Source organism: Hibiscus syriacus, unplaced genomic scaffold (assembly GCF_006381635.1).
Source record: "Hibiscus syriacus cultivar Baekdansim isolate YM2019G1 unplaced genomic scaffold, ASM638163v2 tig00110429_pilon, whole genome shotgun sequence".
NCBI classification, from domain to species: Eukaryota; Viridiplantae; Streptophyta; class Magnoliopsida; order Malvales; family Malvaceae; genus Hibiscus; species Hibiscus syriacus.
Genome location: NW_024062733.1, coordinates 3,710,655 through 3,730,824, shown reverse-complemented (window position 1 = coordinate 3,730,824; position 20,170 = coordinate 3,710,655). Strand labels below are relative to the sequence as shown.

At 32.7% G+C, this 20,170-nt stretch overlaps 1 pseudogene; it reads right to left on the bottom strand.

The window, feature by feature from the left end:
* Window positions 1-12,467: 12,467 nt before the first annotated feature.
* LOC120125174 lies at window positions 12,468-14,187 on the bottom strand (annotated as a pseudogene).
* Window positions 14,188-20,170: the final 5,983 nt, after the last annotated feature.

Genomic DNA, 20,170 nt, shown 5'->3' with positions numbered 1-20,170 from the left:
GAATTATGTGGAATTCAAATATTTATTGTTCCCTATACGAATTTGTAAGGGGAAATAAGTGATATCGTTGTTCTGTGTTAAATCTAAATTGCTATTTCAAAATGCATTGCAAGGTTTTTTTTATGTACTTGAAGGGTCTTTGGAGGGTCGTATCCATATGCTCATATTGAATATATGTCGTATCCATAAGGTTTTATTCATTTGTTCATATATTAAATGCATCCTGATGAATTATTGTGTTTGATTGGCAATTCAGTGTGAGAAGGGGCATATAGCTTGCTCTACTTGTTGTATTAAAATAAGGAATAAATGTTCATCCTGTTCGACTCCGATTGGCTATAGTCGCTGCAGGGAAATTGAGAAGGTATGGAATCCGTCAAAGTGTCATGCCAAAACACAAAGTATGGGTGCAAAGAAGCATTCAGTTATAGCTTGAAGCAGAAACATGAAAAGGCATGTCCATTTGAGCCATGTTCATGCCATGTTTGTGCCATTTGTGTATATAATATAGCCAATATATATGCTTAAGTTTAGAGTGTCATGGCTATTATCTTTTGTAAGTATGAACATTGTTGTTGCTTTTGATGGTTAATGTTATACTTAGTTTTATTCTGTAAGTTAAACAAAGAATGTAAGGTTATCTCTTATATTTCAGTTTTAACTTTTGCTTTTCATTCCACTTGAAAATGATGCCTTCTAGTGTTCACTATCAGTCTATCTCATTTGAGATTGCTATATGAAGGCTAAATTTATTGTTTCCCAGTGTTCCTCATAAATGTTTTATCCTAATTTATTTTATTGGGTATCAAGAATACCAAAGGTTTTGTAAATATAAAAGAGATTTCTATAGGAGCATTGTTCTCTGTCTAGTGATTTCTACGCATTAACTGGGATTTTGTGGCCCATTCTCTGGGCAAGCCAAGAGTGTTCTGGATCAATGTCGATGAATTTATGTACAAGGAAAACTTCTGCTTGTTCGTTGTTCAGTTCTGCGCTGTTACGAAACCAGGTGACTTGAAGTGGAGATGACAATGTTCGAAGAGAGTTGTACTAGCTCCGAAAATGTAGTCATGAACCATTGAAATGCTATGCTATTTGGACTCGAATGAAAATGTCGGATATTCGGATTCGATTTATCGATGAGTAGCTAAGTACCTGCCACCCTAGAAACCTGCAACTATAGAATGCACACCGATCTCCTGTTACCATGACTGCCACAGGTTGGCGTGAACCCTGGAAGAAATGTTAAGTTAATCGATTGACTGAATCGGCCAAGAGGGGGTGAATTGGCAATAAAAATTTTGGTGGAAGCTTTTGCAGAAAATTGAAAGAAATTGCACAACGATTTAGAGTGGTTTGACTTTATCAACCAAAGTCTACGTCCACTACCTTAGCTATCTACCCCAATTCTTGAGAACACTCTTTTCTCAAAGAGAAATACAAATTTGCAAACTTACAAGAAAAACCTCACAAGGCAAATATGTTTGCACAATTCTAGAACAAATAAAGAACACTCAAAAATAAATACAATGAAAGCAAAATGAATATTGAATGAAAAATAGGCTTGAAATGCTCAAACTTGAGGTTTGATGCTTTCTCTTTGATTCTCTCTTGATTCTAATTGCTTGATGTTTCTTATTTTGATCAATGGCTTCTAATCTTGTTTAAATACTCCTTGAATCAATTCTGAACGTTGGTGATAATTAGTGGAGTTAATAGAGCCGTTATTGTGTGAAAACAATTAATTTTCTGGGTGGGAGCGTCTCATGCATCGATGCATGACCATTATGCATCGGTGCATTAGTGTAAAATTTCAAATATTTTGATCTTTGGACTCCTAGTGCATCGGTGCACTAAGAGTGCATTGATGCATGAAGTGCATTCGATGTTTGAAAAATAGCCTGGTGCATCGATGCATGGATTGTGCAACGATGCATCAAATGCATTTGATGTTTTAATTAAATCAGAGTGCATCGATGCATGGAGAGTGCATCGGTGCATGGAATGCATTCGATGTTTCAATTTATTCATTGATGCATCGATGCTTCAATTTATTCATTGATGCATCGATGCATGGTATTGATGCATTGGTGCATGCCTTTAAAAAATTGATTTAAGGCTTGATTTTGGTTTTAAAATACTTTGAAAAATTGTTTTCAAAAATAGTTTAAGTACAAATCACAATTTTACACATTTAGTAAGGATTAAAATTGATCTTCAAAGACTTGGAGTAATAATTTGATATTCGATAAATTGAATCGAATATAAATTGTAAAATCATTTGTAAAAATCTTAAAATTCATTTAACTTAATTTGTTATATCGAAATATCAAAAATGTTTTTAACAATCTCCCCCTTTTTGATATAACAAAACACTTGGGAAATTTTAAGATTTAGAAAATTATTTTTGATATCAGCTTTTGAAAAATTACTCCCCCTTACTATGACACACATCTTCGCCCCTTTTTTGTTAAATCAAAAAGACTCTATAAAACGTTTTAAACAAGAATGTTTTGAAAAACTTAAGCCAATTGATTTATTAATTATAAGCTGCTAAGATCAGCCATTAGTTTCATAAATCAATATTCATATAACATGCAATGGATAATTGGCCATATATGTCTAATGATGCAAAAATAAGAAAATTTAACCAAACCAAATATATATATTAAGTTCAAGCATCCATAAATATAAAATAAGTCCAATCAAAGTATCAAAAACAAAGAAACCAGAAATATCAAAATCAATCCAAGTTTTAATTTTAAGAAAGCATGACAAGAAATACAAATCTACTCCATCGGAGGATCGGGAGGAGAAGGATAATGAGCTCGAACTTCAAGAGTCAGATCATCCATACGATCACGCATCTCCCTCTGAAACTCAGTAATCTGAGACTCCATGGAAGCAAATCGTAGATCAAATGCCTTTAAAAAAGATCAGAAATAAGGTGGTGTTTGATCTTCTTGCCGAGCGGGTTCCGGTGCATTAGCTGGATCGTCAATATCTTGAAATATCCCTTGAAGCTCGGGATCAACATTCGCAGCCGGAGGAGGAGGAGGAGCACGAGAAGAACTAGCTCCCAGAGTTTGTTTATTTGGTCGGAAGACCCAAAAACTGGTGCGTTCATCTTGAACCCAATCCGCTTTCTTTAAAGAAGTGAGATTGATTTGATTTTGGAGAGGAATGGGAGTGTCGAGAGAAAAGTCTAGACCAAATTTGATAAACATGTTACTAAGTAGACATTCGTAGGCTAATGTTTCAACATGTTTAGAAGGAACAATGTTTACGATGTCTACTAGTTGACTAAAAATGACCTGTGGAAGATTTATTTTGATTTTATTTTTAATACAATATATCCACCATAAATCCCTAGCACGTAGAGTGGAGTACCTACCAACAGAAGGACGAAACCACCAAGAAATAATAAAATGAAGGAAACAGTCGTGATGGGTTCGAAGGGTACTGACACTAGCATTAGGAGTATAAGGATAAGCCACATATTCTTTTTCGTCAAACACACCATCATCATCTAACCCGAAATGAGAAGCAATAGTTGCGGAATCAACAACAATGTATTGTCCTAGAAGATAGGATCTAATTCCGATGGTTCCACATTGGGTTTGATTTTGAATACAGACTGCATTGGAATAGAAAATGCGGACTAATTGGTGGAAAATGATAGGTTGAAGAAAAAAAAGTTTATCAAACTTCCATTGTTTAAGAATTGGGAGGTATTCGAAATTGATGTCAACCATAGCTTGAAGCGAAGGAATACGCTCTTCACGAATTCTATAAGTTTGGAAAGAATTTCTGTACCTAGAGTACAGTTCGTCTCTACGACGCTCAGGCATGTTAAAACAAGAACCTAATAGACTAGTGGGTGGTGGAGGAACGGGATTTGGCGGTTGGTTTGAACGAGAACGACTAGACGAAGTTCTAGGACGTTTTGGATTAGACATGATTAAAGGAAACAGAATAAGGAATATTACCTGCAATTTGAAAACATATGTATGCACAATCAATCCCAAAACTCAATTGAGTCCTCAATATTTCAAGGTTCTCTAAATCAATCCTAATGGGCATGTTTTGAAAACTATTAAAAAATTGATAATCATAATAATATAGTTTTCATGAAAACAAAAACAATTAAATCAAAAATCTTACTATATATATATATTTTAAATTGTTTGTTTTGGAAATTGGCAGTAAAATCTTGTTTAGAATCAACAAACAATCAATTCCCGATATAATGTACATCCTAGAACTAATTAAAACTAGTTCTAAAATCATAAATTTGTAAAATAGAGGTTTTTAGAAAAATACCTTGAAAATTCGGATTGAGAGAGATGAGGAGTTGTTTTGCACAATTTAATTATTGAAGCAGGTTTGGGAGTTGAAAAGCTTGAAAATTCCGTCGAAAAATCGTTGATTTTGAGCAAGAATGGAGATTTTAGAGAGATAGAGACGAACGGCTTTGAGAGAGGGGTTTTAGGTTTTGAGAAAATGAAGAAAATGAGGCATTTTAACCCAAAACCCGATCGATGCATCGATGCACATTCAAGGCATGCATCGGTGCATCATGGGGATGCATCGATGCACATTCAAAGGGATGCATCGATGCATTGTTAAGTGCATCGGTGCATTAAGCACAAAAATGTCAAAAATCCATTTTAAACACTTAAAATGCTAAATTATTTAGCTCTAGTGGTTTTGGCAACTCATATATTGAAAATTAACCATGTTCAATCAATCAAGTTAATCTCTTAAAAAATAATTGAACATAAAATTAATTTTCACCAAATAACATAAACTCCCCCTAACTAATGACAATGAATGGAATCAAAAATTACTATTATAAGCATTTTTCATTTATTCTTAAAAGTGCCAAAAATTATTTTAAACACTAAGTGAAGATAGGTTGGCTAAACCTAATTCTCTCTTAAGTGTCCAAAATCTTTCTTTGTCTAAAGGTTTTGTAAAGATATCCGCTAATTGGTGCAAAGTATCAACAAATTCTAGAACTACATCTTCCTTAGTGACATGGTCTCTAATGAAGTGATGTCTTATTTCAATGTGCTTAGTTCTAGAGTGTTGGATGAGATTTTTAGTGAGACAAATAGCACTAGTATTGTCACACTTGATAGGAATGGTACCAACTTCAATTCCATAATCAAAAAGTTGTTGTTTCATCCATAAAACTTGTGCACAACAACTACCAGCTGAAATGTATTCGGCTTCAGTAGTAGATAATGCAACACAATTTTGTTTCTTTGAAAACCAAGAAATCAGCATATTTCCAAGGAATTGGCAAGTACCGGAGGTGCTTTTCCTATCTAATTTGTATCCTCCATAATCCGCATCAGAAAAAGCATGCAAGCTAAAGCTAGAGTCTTTAGGATACCAAAGTCCTAAACTAGGAGTGTCTTTAAGGTATCTAAAGATTCTCTTAACAGCTAGTAAATGTGATTCCTTAGGGCATGATTGAAATCTAGCACATAAGCAAACACTAAACATAATGTCCGGTCTACTTGCAGTTAGATAAAGTAGAGATCCAATCATTGACCTATATAATTTAACATCTACACATTTACCTCCTTCATCTAAGTCAAGCTTTGTTGAAGAGCTCATTGGAGTGTCATGAGGTTTCCCATTTTCCAGTCCAAACTTCTTGAGCATATCTTTGACGTACTTAGCTTGATTGATGAAGATGCCATCTTTTCTTTGCTTGATTTGGAGTCCCAAGAAAAATGAGAGCTCCCACATCATGCTCATCTCAAACTCACTTTGCATTAGCTTAGAGAATTCTTGGCAAAGAACATCATTAGTAGAACCAAATATTATATCATCAACATAAATTTGAACTACTAATAAATCTTTACCTTTATGCTTCAAAAACAATGTAGTGTCAACCTTCCCTTTTAAAAAACCTTTTTCAATTAAAAAATTTGACAATCTTTCATACCAAGCTCTAGGAGCTTGCTTTAAACCATAAAGAGCTTTTGTCAATTTTAAAACATGATTCGGAAAATTTGAATCTTCAAAACCTGGAGGTTGTTCCACATACACTTCTTCTTTTATAAAACCATTTAAAAATGCACTTTTAACATCCATTTGATATAATTTAAATTCATTGAAACATGCAAATGCTAATAACATTCTAATTGCTTCCATCCTAGCTACGGGAGCGTATGTTTCATCATAGTCTATGCCATCTTCTTGAGTATACCCTTGAGCAACAAGTCTAGCCTTGTTTCTCACTATATTACCACTCTCATAAAGCTTATTCCTAAATACCCATCTAGTACCTACAATAGATTTATTACTAGGCCTTTCAACTAATGTCCATACTTTACTTCTCTCAAATTGATTTAACTCTTCTTGCATAGCCATAATCCAATGTTCATCATTTAATGCTTCTTTAATATTCTTAGGCTCTATGCATGAGATAAATGCAACATAATTACAAATATTTCTAAGAGAATATCGAGTTGTTACCCCTTTTGATGGATCACCTATAATTTCACCATCCTTGACATAGTTGTACTCTCTTGGATAAGATACTTCCCTTTCTTCAATGGTTGGATTCTCAAGAGGATCATGAGTTTCTTCATTTTTTGTTTCTTTCTTTGATGATGGTTCTCCGATGTCATATCTAACGTCATTTGTATTTATAACACCTACATCATCATTCACACAAGAATCCTTCCTCGGAAGGGGATTATCATCGAAAACAACATGTATAGACTCTTCTACAACTAAAGTTCTTTTATTAAATACACGATAGGCTTTAGAATTTAAGGAATAACCCAGAAAAATTCATTCATCACTTTTAGCATCAAATTTGCCAATGTTTTCTTTACCGTTGTTTAAAACAAAACATTTACATCCAAAAGGATGAAAATAACTAATGTTAGGCTTTTTATTTTTGAAAATTTCATATGGAGTTTTCTTTAAAATTGGCCTAATCATTACTCGATTTATAACATAACAAGCGGTATTTGTGGCTTTCGCCCAAAAATATTTTGGCAAATTATTTTCACAAAGCATGGTTCTAGCCATTTCTTCTAAAGTTCAATTTTTCCTCTCAACAACTCCATTTTGTTGAGGGATTCTAGGTGCTGAAAAATTATGGCTAATACCGTTAGAGTTACAAAATTCAGTAAATCCAAGATTTTCAAATTCAGTTCCATGATCACTCCTAACACTAGTTATAGAGTAACCTTTTTCATTTTGGATTACTTTTGAAAACGTGATGAATTGTTCTAATGCTTCATCTTTAGTATTTAAAAATAGAACCCAAGTATATCTAGAATAGTCATCTACCAAGAAAAATGCATATTGTTTTCCACCCAAGCTAGTAGTTCTAGTTGGCCCAAAAAGATCTAAATGGATCAATTGTAAAACTCTACTAGTTGATACATCATTAATGGATTTAAAAGAAACTCGCTTTTGTTTTCCTTTAGCACAAGCATCACAGATTTTATCATTATCAAATTTAAGCTTAGGCAACCCTCTTACTAGGTCTCCTTGAATTAACCGTTGCAAAACACTCATACTAGCATGTCCTAGTCTCCTATGCCATAACCAACTATCATGTTCATCCTTAGCAACTAGGCATAAATTAGTCATATCAAAAGAATCTAAATGCACCATGTATATGTTTCCTATTCTATGACCAACAAACATAATCCGATTAGATGCAATGTCAATGGCTTTACAACCATTAATTTCAAATAAGACATTGAATCCTTTATCGCATAATTGACTAATACTCAATAGATTATGCTTTAATCCATTCACATATAAAACATTTTTAATTTGTATGGAAGAGGTATTACCTATTGTACCAATACCTTCAATGTGACTTTTTGAATTGTCTCCAAAAGTCACTTCTCCTCCATTTTTGGCGTTAAGCTCAATGAACCGGCTTTTGTCTCCGGTTATGTGTCTTGAGCATCCACTATCAAGGTACCATGAATTTGAATTTGTTTCCCGTGCCTTGTAGCAATGCTCATTTCCCTACAAACATAGATTAATTTTTGATTTTTGGTACCCAAATTCTTTTGGGTCCATATTCATTAGTTTCCAAAATCCTAGTCCCCTTAGGTATCCATTTGTGTAGGATATTTTTATCTTTAGTAGTAATGAGTTCATTAGGAACCCACATAATTCTAACAATTTTTCCATTAGAGGTTCTTTGGGGACCTCTATGATTGTAGTTTCTAAAACTTTTTCTAACAAAGTTGGATTTTGAATTTCCACCTTTTTCAAAATGTTTTGTTCCAACTTTATCAAAAGAAGTTTTAAGATCATCAATTTTCTTTTGATGATCATCATTGATCTTTGAAAGTAAATTTTGCAAATCTAAATTTTTCTTTTCAAACTCTTCTAGTTTGATTTGCAAATCTTTGATTTTACTTTCAAGATCGTTGTTGGTTTTGGTTATGAGTTTGTTTTCATTTTTCAATTTTGAAACATCATTTTTATATTTTAAAAATAATTTCTCATAATCCGAAGCCAACCCATTATATTCCTCTAATAACTCATCATAGGATAAATCATCAAAATCGGATGAGTTAGAGGTTACCTTAGAATTTTCCCCAAATGCCATCAAGCACAAGTTAGCTACTTCTTGTTCCTCTTTATCGGAACTTTCTTCATCGCTCCATGTAGCCACATGAGCCTTGTGCTTATTCGTTGATACCCTTTTTCTTCAATTGTGGGCAATCATATTTGACATGCCCTGGCTTTTTGCATTCGTAGCAAATGATTGGGTCCTTCTCTTTCGGTTCATTTTTGAGGCCTTCATTTCGTTTGAATTTTCTTCCTCGATAAGGTCTCATCATTTTTCTGAACTGTTTGGCAAACAATGCCATTTCCTCGTCATCGTCATCGTTATTCGAATCACTCTCATCTTTTGTGGATTTGAGAGCAACTCCAATGTTTTTCTTCTTCTCCTTCTCCTTTGGTGTCTCGTCAATCTTGTCGAGGTCCACCTCATCTTCGAGCATCATTTCATGAGTGAGGAGTGACCCAATTAGCTCTTCAAGAGTTAAGGACGTTAAGTCCTTAGACTCGATGATTGCCGTCTTCTTTAATTGCCACAATTTTGGGAGGGAGTAGACTAACTTCCTCACAAGCTTTTCATTTGAAATGATCTCTCCATATGATTTGAGACCATTGACAATCGTTGAAAATCTATCCGTCATAGCTTTGATATCTTCATTTGGTTTCATCTTGAAATTTTCATAGCTATGCGTTAGAATACTAATTTTAGATTTCTTTACCTCATCGGTACCTTCATGAGTGACTTGAAGTTTGTCCCATATTTCTTTGGCGGTTGTACACGATGAAACTCTTTCGTATTCATCTGGTCCAAGAGCACAAAAAATGATATGGATGGCTTTGGAGTTGAGCTGGAACATTCTTGTCTCTCCTTCACTCCACAACCTTGGATGAGTGAGAGGTTTGATGTATCATTCTTCTACAGCATTCCATGCTCTCATGTCACTTGCTTGAATGAAGTACATCATTATATTCTTCCAATAGGCATAGTTAGCTCCATTGAAGAAATGAGGCTTATTGACGGGCATCGAGTCGAGACCGGAGTCGAAGTTTGAAGCGGAGGCCATTGATGACTTTGATTATCGATATAACTCTTCCCGAATCGACTCAAGAGGCGATTAAACCTTCAAATGAGTTAGGCTCTGATACCAATTGTTGAGTTAATCGATTGACTGAATCGGCCAAGAGGGGGGTGAATTGGCAATAAAAATTTAGGTGGAAGCTTTTGCAGAAAATTGAAAGAAATTGCACAGCGATTTAGAGTGGTTAGACTTTATCAACCAAAGTCTACGTCCACTACCTTAGCTATCCACACTAAGGATTTTCCAACAAATTCACTAATTTGTTCTTTCTTTTGAGGCCAAAGAGATAACCTTACAACTCCCTCAAGAATATACCCCAATTCTTGAGAACACTCTTTTCTCAAAGAGAAATACAAATTTGCAAACTTACAAGTAAAACCTCACAAGGCAAATATGTTTGCACAATTCTAGAACAAAGAAAGAACACTCAAGAATAAATACAATTGAGCACAATAAGTGTTCTTGAAAGTAAAATGAATATTGAATGAAAAATAGGCTTGAAATGCTCAAACTTGAGGTTTGATGTTTTCTCTTTGATTCTCTCTTGATTCTAATTTCTTGATGTTTCTTATTTTTGATCAATGGCTTCTAAACTTGTTTAAATACTCCTTGAATCAATTCTGAACGTTGGTGATAATTAGTGGAGTTAATAGAGTCGTTATTGTGTGAAAACAATTAATTTTCTGGGTGGGAGCGTCTCATGCATCGATGCATGACCATTATGCATCGGTGCATTAGTGTAAAATTTCAAATATTTTGACCGTTAGACTCCTAGTGCATCGGTGCACTAAGAGTGCATCGATGCATGAAGTGCATTCGATGTTTGAAAAATAGCCTGGTGCATCGATGCATCAAATGCATTCTATGTTTTAATTAAATCAGAGTGCAACGATGCATGGAGAGTGCATCGGTGCATGGAATGCATTCGATGTTTCAATTTATTCATTGATGCATCAATGCATGGTATTGATGCATCGGTGCATGCCTTTAAAAAATTGATTTAAGGCTTGATTTTGGTTTTAAAATACTTTGAAAAATTGTTTCAAAAATAGTTTAAGTACAAATCACAATTTTACACATTTAGTAAGGATTAAAATTGATCTTCAAAGACTTGGAGTAATAATTTGATATTCGATAAATTGAATCGAATATAAATTGTAAAATCATTTGTTAAAATCTTAAAATTCATTTAACTTAATTTGTTATATCGAAATATCAAAAATGTTTTTAACAAGAAAGAACAAAAAAAGTAATCAAATACCAACTATGTCTCATATTCATGTGTCGAATACGAGTGTTTAACATACGCAGTTGGAAAATATTCGTATAACGTTCGTTTATTAAGTTAAATAGAGGTGTCGGTCATTCGAACAACATTTAACTCGATTGATATATTTCCCATATTGTGACTTATCATTTATGTTCAGAACTTCTAAAACATTTGGCATAAGTGAGCATCATCCTACATTTTGGTAGGAGTAATATATTTTTAGATAAATAATGTAAAAATTAATATTATTTATAATTAAAATAATACATGATATATTTATTATTTTATTCTATCCATTTATCTTTTAAATTTTATAAAAAATTATATATAAATTTTATTAAAAAGTATATAAATTTAAAAGAATAAAACAATATATTTTTGATGATTTTTTATATAAATATTTTTATTTAAATATTTAGAATTTCAATTATTAAAACATATAGAACAAGGACAATTTGGTAAAATAGACGTTCTAGTCATCTCTTATTCCATCAACCAAACACTGTAATCTTACATTCCTGCCAAACAAACCAAACACAGTAATGTAACATTCCCAGTAATATATTAGGTAATGTTATATTCCAGTAATGTTATACCCAAAGGTAATCTTACATTCCGTGAACCAAACGCACCTTAAGAGAGATGGGGGATTGATATTCCCGTGAAAACTGGAACAAAACACCACGGTTGGTATTCATTCATTACCTGCATTTGGGAATGTTATCCATCCAAACATGGGTATCAATACCCGGAAAAAAACATTCCTCCCAGGAATGAAAGATAATGTGAACCAAACAGGGCCTAAAAGTAATCTTTAAGAAAATGACATTTTTTTATGAAGACGTATTTTTGTTAATGCGACATGATACATCTTAGAAAACGATAAAAATATATAAATTTTATTTTTAATCACTCGATTTAAACAATGTATATAAATTTTATTTTTAATCACTCGATTTAAATAATGTGAAATTTGATAATCTCATAATCAAACTTACTGATTTTAAGTTGTTAAAAATATATAAATACAATGATCAAAGAGATCTTGAATATGTCAGAAGGTTACAACTATTTTTAATCTCGTACTTGAATGAATATAATCAAATGAGCAAGTTTAATCATGAGATTAGTCTCATGTTATTTAGATATAAAAAATTTCAAATTATTTTTTGATAATGGACCTTCAAATACCTTACGATCTTCGGTATTCGAATCAGAGACTTTTAAAAAAATAATTATTAATTTAATCACTAAAATAACTTAATTCATGCATTTATGGAATAATTATATTAATTACTAAGATAACTTAATTCATACATTTATGGAATAATTATAGATAAGACTTATATAGATCGTTATTATTTTATTTGACTCGTAAAATCCCAAAAAAATATATATTTTGAAAAGTGAAACAAATAATAAAAAATCATTATTCAAATAATGTTGTCGATTACAAATAATTTGTAAACAGTGGTAGTGGTCTGTTTTCCTTTACTCAACTTTGATGACAAAAAAGAGAATTAAGAACTCCATGGTAATAACTAATTAATAATCATGGAGAAGGCTACAAAAAAAAATCCCCAACCCCGTGGTTAAAGAATCTTCCCTCTTCATCTTTATAATCGGAGGTGAAGAAAGACTGCAAATCACAAACTTTTATACAAATGTTGTTTTCTATTGCTCCTACAAGTAACTCATACATTGAGTTCTGGATCTTGACATCTTGATTGGGATCTTCCTTGTGACCTCGGCTCTGAAATCCTTGCAGCTACCTCCGCCACTACAAGCCTCGTCAACAGCAGCCCCGCAACAAGAGCTGCTCCCATGAGCATATTAAAAACTGCGCTCCAGCTGTTGGTGGAGATTTAATCGGTTAACAATGGTCCGATTGCAGCACCGAAGGAACCTGTTCCGTCGATGATCGCCGTCACGGTCGCCAATGCCTTGGAGTTCTTCTTCAATGAACTGTGTTCCCAGGTCGGCCGAGACGGCAGTTGTTATAAGAGCGTAGGGTCCATTTACAAACATGCCGCAGATGAACGTGAGAGCTACGTTCACTGCCATCGAGATGTGTCCGTAGCTACAATAGAAATAGAGAGCAGGGATAGAACAATACATAAAAGTCGCTGAGGTTATGGCTCTGGGGTCAAGGTAATCGCATATGTGTCCGGCTAAGATTCCTTCGAGCACACCTCCAATGTCGAAAAGCGTCGACAAGTTTCCTGCAGTCTTGTCGGATAAATATTCTCCCTCAATCTCTGTATGGCTAATGTAGTATGGAAGCCAGTAGAGAAATGTGTAAGCAACCAATTTGGCAAAGAAGAGGCACAAGGAAAAAGGGGCAACCCCTGGAATTCTCCAGGCCTCCATGACCCCCACTGCAGTTTCCTTGATCTCGGTATATGAGCCTAATAGAGGCTCTGTTACTCCCTCTCATTCTTCTTAGGAGAATCCACTTCATCATCATCTTCATCTTCTTCTCTATCAGCTCCAACTGATTCAAGACTAACCGGCAGCAAAAGAGAAACCAAAACGCCCATGAAAGCGATAATCAAATCCGGCACAACAAAGGACCAACCCCATCCATAGCTCAATACTATTGAAGCAATCAAAGAACCAGTAATGTTCCCAATAGATGTGTGAGCATTCCATATGCCCATAACTATGTCTCTCTTCTTCTTCCCACACCAGTTACCAACTACTGCAACAACCGAAGGCCACCCTGTTGATTGAAATAGACCAGCAACCATTTGTACTATCAGGTAGTAGTAAAAAGTAAAAACTATGGATGTTAGCCCAATATCCAGCACCAAAAAGTGAAGTAACCATTCCCACGGTCAAAAACATCCTTAGGTTCATTCTATCACCCAAGTGACCAGAGAAGTACATCCCAAAGGCATATACCGCGAGAAAAGCCACGTCGAGTTGACCGAGCAAGGTCGGATCTGTTAAACGGGGACCAACCATCTCCTAGAACCCACGAAAGTCTTTGGCTTGAGATAAGGTATGGGAGCTTCAAGCCTGCAACAGATGATTGGGGATCAAGGGCACTCTTGACAATGCTCGAGGTTTTCCTTGTTGCATGATAGCTAGCATACGCGAAAAATGTTACAATCAAGACAATTGCTTGATGGGTTTTATAGGAAAGCTTAGCTCCCTTGATGTATTCCAAAAATCGAATCCCAAGAGGCTTGCTATAACTTCTCTCAGATGGTGAACCCATCTACTTTGATTCTCTCCAACAACTTCTGATAGGCCAAAAATAGCGAGCTGGACAATTAAAAAACCAGTAAGCAATCAACAAATTGACTTCATAAAACAGAACAAATAACCAATAAAATCCTACATCATGACATGCAAAATAAATCAAACGAAGAGACAAGGTACTTGTTTGAAATAATCGCACAGAATATTGCATTAAACTCAGACCTAAAATTGCTCTCCAAAGAATAAAGAAAACCCAAACATCAAGCTCCTAAAAAAAATTGAAATATGTGCTAAATACTCGGTAAAATTCTTGTTAAAAACTCTAATCAAGCAAATTCTACTTGAAAAAAATACCCCAATCCTTGGTTAATAAAAGACCTCAATTTTATTCATTTCAAAGATGGAAGTTGGGAGAAATTGTACCCCCAAAGTCAATAAATATTCATGATAACTATGAATCAAATAAAAAAAAAATCAACATGTTCCAGAGACCGCACATGGAAAACACAACCGAACGTTAACCAAACCAAAAAAAAAAAGGTAAAAGAACTTTTACGAAACAGAAGTAGAGCAAAGAAGAAGATTATTACCACTTGCTTTGATAAATCTCTCTGCCAACAAAATAAGGCTAATATTGGCTGTAAAACTCTCTTCTTTTCCTCCACTGCTCTCTAGTTGACGAACGAAAATCAGTTTCACGAATTTAAGCATCCCAGAGCCCAGCGTGAGGATTCTTAAAGCGTGAGATTCTTAATTTACCGTTACTATTTCGCTCAAGGGGACTTCTAATTTTTATCATTGAAATGACTTAATTGCCCAGCCTTCGAGGGAAAGCACTATTTAATTGTCTAAATTAAGAATGGTACAGCCCTTAGGATTAGGTCAACACACTCTTAAAGTGTGATGGCTGCAGTATTTATTCTGGCCGGCTATTCGGGTGCATCCTCAGCAAACGCTCAGAGCCCATATTCCACAAGACTATTAATCTTTTTATTATATTTTTTATTTTTATCATCGAGTTGTTTATAATTGAGGTATATAAATTAAGGCCAAAAATTTTTTTAATATCACTTTTTACCTTTATAATTAAGATCTCTAATTTTCTCAATCATACATTTTATTTTCATAGTTTAAGCTCCTAATTTAATTATTTTTTTATGATTTATCAATATAATATTAAATTAATTATTTAAATTAATAGAATATACTTTCCTTTACAAGGTCTATATTTTAATTTAGTTCACGGTTATATTTATTATTCACTTTTATTTTATTAGTTCCGAAAATGAGTTTGTGATGGATTTGGAAAAGGACATTTTGGTCCAACAACACAAAATAAACCCGGGAGAAACGTAATATTAAGAAAAGAAGGAAGGATAAATCGGCGAATAGGAGGGTAATGGATCGATTTAAGTCAAGTTTTTAATTAACTCGACCTAATTCGGAAACAATATCTCACTCCTTTGAAATTTAATTGACTTTGATTTGATTTTAGAGAGATTTATTCTATCAAAATTTTGAAATAATAATTTGCATCCGATCCCGATCTGATTTAAAATAAATATAAGAAAAAATTTATTCTTATTTTATAAATAGGGATCTAATTGAAAAAATACATAGAAAAAAGTAACATAATAATTATCTCTAAATATATAGAATAATTCAAAATGGGTGTTCAAAGATTCTTCACCATACCCAACAATCAGTTGGTCTAGTGAGATGAATCATTAGGTCCCTTTAGTAAGGTCAGAGGTTCGAATTCTGACGTTTACGAATGGAGCAAACTGGATTGGGAGGGTCACCCTTGCCTCTGCAATACCCGATCTGGATTAGTCGGTCAATATATCGGATATCAATGATTAATTCAAAATAAAGATTTTTCACCATAAACTTGAACTTGACCCCTCTTTACAAAATTTAACTCAATTCGAACCAAATTCAAATTTTAAAAAGAAATACCTCTTTAAAATCATTTCTTATTGGAACTCATTAATTTCAGATTAAATTATTATCCTTAATTCGAAGGCTCTTCTTTTCGAATTTTGACCTTTCTCAGCTTCTAACATGTTGATTTAATATGATAAATAAATAGACGCAAATTATTAGTATTCGTAAACCCAATTTCAACTTTCCTTTTTGGGTCCATTTTAGCTTTATCTCATGGTAGTTCATGTTTTATGTTGGGCTGGTCCAAGGCCCAATATCAATTCACATTTTGAATACCAAATAATTGAGCTTGCGGCCTGTCTAAATATGCACAAAGGTTTTAAGTAATTTTTTTTTTTAACAGACGAAAAAATAAAACAAAAACCGGAGACTAATTCGCGGCAAAGTCTCCAAGTAAACAAACGCCCCTGGTATCAGTATCCAAAACATGGAAGATCTCTATAGGCAGTGTGTCAACAATCACAAACTCTTCATCTAGACTGCATCTTATTCTGGAGAGAACATCGGCACACGAGTTTCTTTCACGATAAGAATGTTGAAATTAACTTTTCAATAGCTTGTTTTCAGGTTTAAGATATTGTTGATAACTGTCCCCAAAGAGTGTAAATATACGTCACTGGTATATCAATTGTAACACCACACGACCATCTACCTCACATTCTATCGTTTTATTTATTTTAAGTATGCTTTGTTTTGTTTTCTGGTCATTTCAACTTTAGATCCATTCAAAATTTGGATATCTTTTTATTACTTAATTAAAATAAAGGGTTAACTGCATGAATAATCACTTATGTTTGATTTTTGTTCACTTTTTGTCATTGGTTTCAAAATACATAAGATATGATCTCACTTTCGTTTTTATTTAATTAAGATGTGGTCACTACGAGTTAACTGCCGTTAAATATTTTGGTATAATAATGCATTTGGTCCATGATATTTAAATATTCTATCAATGTAGTCATACTTTTAATAAATTTATATAAAGTTAATCCTTCATTTGAATGATGCCACTACCACATGTCGTGTCACGTGTCACCATTCGGATTGATAATTCAAATCGAAAAATAATTCAAATCAAAATTAATCCGAATAAAAAATAGTCAGAATCGAAAGTAAACCGAATCAAATTTAACCCAAATAGAAATTAATCAGAATCGAAAGTAATTCGAAATGAAAATAACCTAAACCGAAAGCAATCCAAATTTAATTTAACCAAATACAATTTGAACCAAACATTGACCCGATTTTTAATCTGATAAATGAGTAAAAGTGACTAAATAATTTATTGTTATTATATATTTGTTAACAATATGATGAATAGCAAAATGATGCAAGTTTTATTCTCTTTTTGCATTATATTACTAGTTAATCACTACCTTTGATAATAGCTTAATAACCACCAGTACCACTTTTGATAATAATTTAATAGTTTATTATTATTTTCTCTCGTTTAAAAGATATTCTCTATATATGATTCGATAATTTCTAAAAATATTAAAAATTATTTGATATGAAGCATTGTAAAGTCAAGTTCCTACCCAAAATTTTATTTTATATGACTAAATTTAATTATCATCACTTAGATGGTATATTATAATTAACTTTAAAAGAATTTGTTTTCACTTTTTTACGAACAACAATTAACATGAAACACAAATCTCAAATAAAGAAAATTCACTTTAATTCAAACAACCAAAGTTATTTTAAATAATAAATTAATGTAAACAAAGTTAAAATTTTAATAAAAATATTAAATTTATAAAACAAATATTAAAAATTTAGTTAGGTATTATTTTTTAAAATTTAATAAAATATTAAATTTATAATTAAATATTAAACATATGATTGAAAATTTTAATTGAGAATGAAATTTATAATAGCAAATTTTATTTTTTTTACCATATGGTTTTCACTATAAACTTTTCGGATCAGTTCATTATAAATTCAAGTTACAAATTAGCACGCGTTATAGGATCAAGTTTGGGTTAAATTATCATATCTAAATAATGATTTAATTCAAAATATTGAACGATTGAAAGTTGAAATTGAGCTTAAATGATAAGATCTACAAACAAATAGACATATTTTTTACAAGAATATATCAATAATTCTATATACTTAATTAGATTCATATCTGATCCAACCCGAATTGACCCAATCCAAAGGTTGACATGAACCGAATATCAATCATTCCAACATTGACCCCAACAGAAAATAAATCGATCCGATATTGACCCGATCCAAAAATCAACCGATCTGATTTTGACCCTAAACCCTAAACTGATCCGATATTAGCATGACACAAATATCAATCGATTCGATATTGACCAGAACTGAAAAACAACCGACCCAAAAATTGACCCAATCCAATACCCGAACCAACCCAATTTACTAGACACCCGAACTTAATCCGAATAAACCTGATCTGACTTGAACGAAATTAAACTGAATATAATCTATATCTGAAATAACCCTATCCGAAATGACCCAACCTAAACCCGATCTGAATGACCCATTTTTCACCTCCAGTTTTACATTTAGAATAAAATAAAACCAATATATATATATATATCCAATTTTACTGTATAAAATTCTTTAGTTTTACACCTTTTAGGACCATTGGATTAGAAAAATTAAAGACCGAGAATAACAATAGAAAATGAAAAGATATTCACTGAAAAAAATAAGGAGTTAATCTCAACCTTTGATTTCCAACGATCCTAAAAAGGTATAAAACTAAAAGAGTTTTTACACAATGTAAGTGGATCCTAACCCATATATATAGGTCTAGGATCTAATTACATAGTATAAAACTAAAAAAAATTAAGATTGTTGGATGAGGGAAAATTAAAGGCTGAGATTAACAGGAAATGAAGAGATATTCATTGGAAAAAACAATGAGTTAATCTTAGTCTTTGATTTCCCCTCATCCAACGATATTAAAAAGGTGTAATATTGTTAGTTTTATACTGGGTGTAATCGAATCCCCCCACATATACGAGTTAGGATCCACATAAACATTAGGATCCACTTACACCTAGTGTAAAACTAAAAGCTTTACACTTTTTTAAGATCGTTGAATTAGGGGAAATCAAAGGCTGAGATTAACTCATTATTTTTTCTAGTAAATATCTTCTCATTTCTTAGTATTAATCTCAGCCTTTAGTTTTCCCTCATCTAACTATCCTAAAAAGGTGTAAAACTTAAAAATTTTGCATTATGTAAATTTATCCTAGCCATATATAAATAGCTAGGATCCAATTACATAGCGTAAAATTAAAAAGTTTTACACCCTTTTAGGATCATTGGATGAGAGAAAATTAAAGGTGGAGATTAACAGTAGAAAATAAGAAGATATTCACCGGGGAAAAATAATGAGTTAATCTCAGCATTTGATTTCTCCCCATATAGTAATCCTAAAAAGGTGTAAAACTAAAAGTTTTACACTATTCGCGATAATTACAAAGTAGTATTTGTTCAAAATATTCTTAACCAATTGATAACATATTATGTAGATACAACTGCTTAAACCCAGAACCATTAGGGAGACCAACATTCTATTTTTTATATACTTTTAATTGTATTAATTTATTTTTGAAATCATTTAATTGTATTAATTTTATCCGTTTAGCAATGTTAATTATTATAGTGTTAGACATAACAATTAACAATATTGATGTGGCAATTCATTATGTCAGCATGAAATTCACATGTGAACGATAATATATTGAAAATAAATATTTATAAATTATTAAAAACTGAAAACTTTCTGTAATACCCAATTTTCGTCCGGCCTAGTTTTTTCCAAGGCCTAAACATTTTATTAAAGTTAGTTTTGAAATCTGGGACATCAACCAACTTGCAACATATTTTCAAGCAAGATTCGTGCGTTTCCAGGGCATGTTGTCTTCTTGAGATGTGACAAGGTTTCAGTTAGCTTTCCAACCATTTTGAAACGCCTTAATCGGACGTCGAGAACTCAAGATATGCTTATTTTAGGGACGACAACGAGTACAGAAAATTGGATATGGGCCCAATACGGGAATTTTAACGAATTTCAATAATTTTATTGAATATTTGTAATTAAATTCACCTTTAC